This window comes from Calidris pugnax, unplaced genomic scaffold, assembly GCF_001431845.1.
Source record: "Calidris pugnax isolate Ruff unplaced genomic scaffold, ASM143184v1 scaffold209, whole genome shotgun sequence".
NCBI classification, from domain to species: domain Eukaryota; kingdom Metazoa; phylum Chordata; class Aves; order Charadriiformes; family Scolopacidae; genus Calidris; species Calidris pugnax.
Genome location: NW_015090978.1, coordinates 1,020,699 through 1,024,142, shown reverse-complemented (window position 1 = coordinate 1,024,142; position 3,444 = coordinate 1,020,699).

Below are 3,444 nucleotides of genomic sequence, written 5' to 3'. Positions count from 1 at the left end.
GAGGGGGGTAAGCAGACCCTGCCCCAGGCGGGTTCTCATTTGGTACCACCACGTGTGTAGAAATAGGTCCGTGCATTGTGTAGAGCCTTCCTCCATCCCTCCTCCTCCTCCTCCCCCCTCTTCGAGGGGAACTAAATCCAAGCGGTGAGATGTAGGAGAAGCGCGAATCCCCGTGAATCCCATCTGAATAAATGTCTATATTAATGAATTATTAACTCAGCCGCTCATGACCTTAAAACTGGAATGAGGAGACGCCTAGGGCAAGAAGGAAAGCTGCTGAATCCTTTATCGGACTCCTGTCAGAGCTAACCGACCATTTGTCTTCCCCAGATCAGGAGAATTAATTAATACGAAAGGCAAACTTTTTAATTGTGTGTCAAACGAAATCAGATAGGGTGTCCCCGATTCAATCCCTTCCTAAGAGGGGTTCAGCTCCCTTTTCTAGCCCCAGTCTAAAATAAAACCTTCGAGTTCCCAAAGAGAAGGGCATCCTTCCTAAGGGTTATTTACAAAACAAACAAACAAACAAAAACCAAACAAAGAAAATAAAAGGGAAAAAAATCCCAGGGAAAATGATGAATTTGGGTAGTTAATTTATCGATCTTGGCTCCTCTTCCCGCTTGTTTTATTTTAGAGGTCATTAATCAATGAAGAAAAACACCACCGTGTTCCCCCTTTGCATTTAATACACTTACCCTCCTTATTTATTTCTTTTGAACAAATTCCTAGCAAATATTCACCAATCGATTCGTAGGCGATGGATTTTTATAAAGGTTTGATCGCTTTCTAAACGGTCAATGTGATTTCTTTCAGGGCTCGTCCTCTAAATAATGAAAAAGCCTGAGAGAAGAGGAAGGAGGAGGCAGTAGTTAAAAACTCCCTTTTTTTTTTTTTTTTTTTTTTTTTTTTTTTTTTTTTTTCTTTTGCTTTGCTTTTTTTTTTTTTTCCCCGAAAGGAAAAAAAAAAAAAAAAAACCACCACCCAAACCAAAACCAACAACCAAACAAAAAACCACCAAACCACACCAAACCGACGAGCAAGATCTGGTAATAAACAGAGGGCGGACAAACTCGGGGGAGACAAAAGGGAGGCGCAGACACGGCTGTGCCCGGGGAAGCGGGAGCAGAGGTCAGGGTTGGCCACCGCCACCCCGGGGGGGGCAGCCCCCTGGCAGATCTGCTCATCCTCCTCTTCCCCGCGAGGGGAAGGGGCCGGGAAGCCGTGGTGTTTTGGGGAGGCTGGGACCGGAGCCCTTTTCTCTCCCGACGGGGGACGCGGCTGGCTCCCTCCCCCCCGCCGTCCGGGGAGCCCCGCACTCCCCGCTCGGCACCGCAGCCGCCCCGCCGCTCGCTGCGCTGCCCCGCCGCCCCTCTCCGCCTTCCCCGGCGCTGGGCGGGTGAACCCGGCGCAGCGGGGGTGCTTGTCTTTAAAGAGAAAATAAAATAAAATAAAATAATAAGAAACAACAACAACAAAAAACCCAAAAAACAAGCAGAAAGGCACAGGACGAGGCTCCTGGGGTCGGCCGGACCCCCGCCGGGGTGACGGGTGGCGCCGGCCGGTGCTGCCGGGCCGCAGACCCCCGGTCCTGCGGGCAGAGCTGCCTGCGAGGACCCCCCCCCCGCCGCCCGCCTCGCCGTCTCCCCCTGCCCGCCCGGCCCTGAGGACGGCCGAGGGCGCCCAGCCTTGTGCTCCTCTCCTCCGGTTGGGCTGAGCCCCAAAAGTGCCCGGGCGAGGGGAGTGTGCGTCAATAAATTTCATTCCGACACCCTCACGGCTGTAAAAAATAAAATATAATAAAATAAAATCCCACAGTAGCAGATTAAAGCCCTCCTAATATGAACCCGCATGGAATATTTCTGTTAACAACTCGAGGCAAGTGCAGATATTGACAATGTACTTAAGCCCATTAGCAAGGAGCTTTTCCCCACTTCATCACGGTTCTGTAGCGTGAAACGAATTTTTAGAGATTGCTGCCTCTAACAGCGATTCGGTATTTTTAAAAGATGTCCGGTAAGGTAAACAACAATAAGGCAGAAAAAAAAAAAAAAAAAAAAAAAAAGAAGAGTCGGAAAGGGCGATGTAAAATCGTGACCGGGGACGACACACTGTGTGAATGCAGTGAAAACAGAAGAAAGCAAGCTCGCCCGCTCGCCGATGACTGTACCCACCGAGGCGCGGTGCGGTGCGGTGCGCCCCACGGCTGGTGTGCGGACAGGCTCCCGCACGCCCCGCACCTCCGACCCTCCGCTGAGCGGCAGCGCTTCAGAACTTCAGAAAGTGGATGAGCAGAGCGAGAGGGCTGAAAATTCATTGCGTGTTGCACAATGGAATTGATCAAAGACATAAAGAAGATTTTTATAGCCAACTTTACAACCCATAAAAATCGGGGTTTTTTTCCTACTCGTGTTTGCCTTTAACTTAGGTGTTATCAATCTATACAGCACATGACGGATGACCTTGTCAAAATTACGCCAGTCAAAACATTTTTTTGCCCCAGCCCTGTTCAAATTTGTGTTAAAATGTCCTGCCTTAGACGCAGACAAAGTCTAAACAGCAGCAGCTTTCCCAGGGTCTGCGAGAATGAAGGGTGGGAAAGAAATAAACTAGAAACGGGGTCGGGGGGGATGGCAAAAACAGTTTACACACGGACACGTTATGTTTGTCAGCAAGCGTGCGTTGAGTGGCAGCGCGACACCTGACAATGGGGGGCTTTTCTGGCACTAGGGAGATGTTTCGGTGGCACAAACACTTGGTGTAAGTGTTTTGTCTTAAATGTATGGGATACTACGTACATGCGCTATACGTAAGAGATTATAGTTCTCCTCTGGTGTTTCACGCGGTGTAGGAAAGAAACCGAAGAAACCTGTTAAAATACTCACTGATATGTGAGCCCGACAACTGAGTAGCGGGGCAGAAAAAGCCGTCTTTTAAGCAAAGTGGGGAGAGAAAGTCGCCAGAGGTGGGAAGTTTTTCGCCACAGGTTGCATCTCCATCTGCACAGCTCTTGCTCTGTGCTGTAACCGAGCACAGAGAGCAGGAGAGAGACGTGTTGGCGCTGGAAGGGACAAGGTCTGGGGGAGGGAGAAGTTCTGGGGAGGTGTGTGGACCTCTCATCGGTGTGTGTGGACCTCCTGGGGCAGGTCTCAGGTAGCCAAGGGGACCGGGAGGCAGGTCATCCCAGCAGAGACACGTGAAGTAGAGTATCAGGAGAGTGAAAAGGGCCGGGAAGGTCTCTAAAATCCACCCCCGAGGGTCAAAAGGCGAGTGAGGCAAGGCGGTGGCTGCCGGAAGCCTGGCAGGGTGCGAGGCGCTCGCTGCCTCCGGCCACCGACCCGGCTCTGGCGACCGGGCAGCGACGCGGCTCCCGCCCGGGGGGTGCACCGGGCCAGAGCCCGGCTCCTCTGGGGCTGGGGAGGAGGTTGGGGGGTGGGGGGGGAAGAG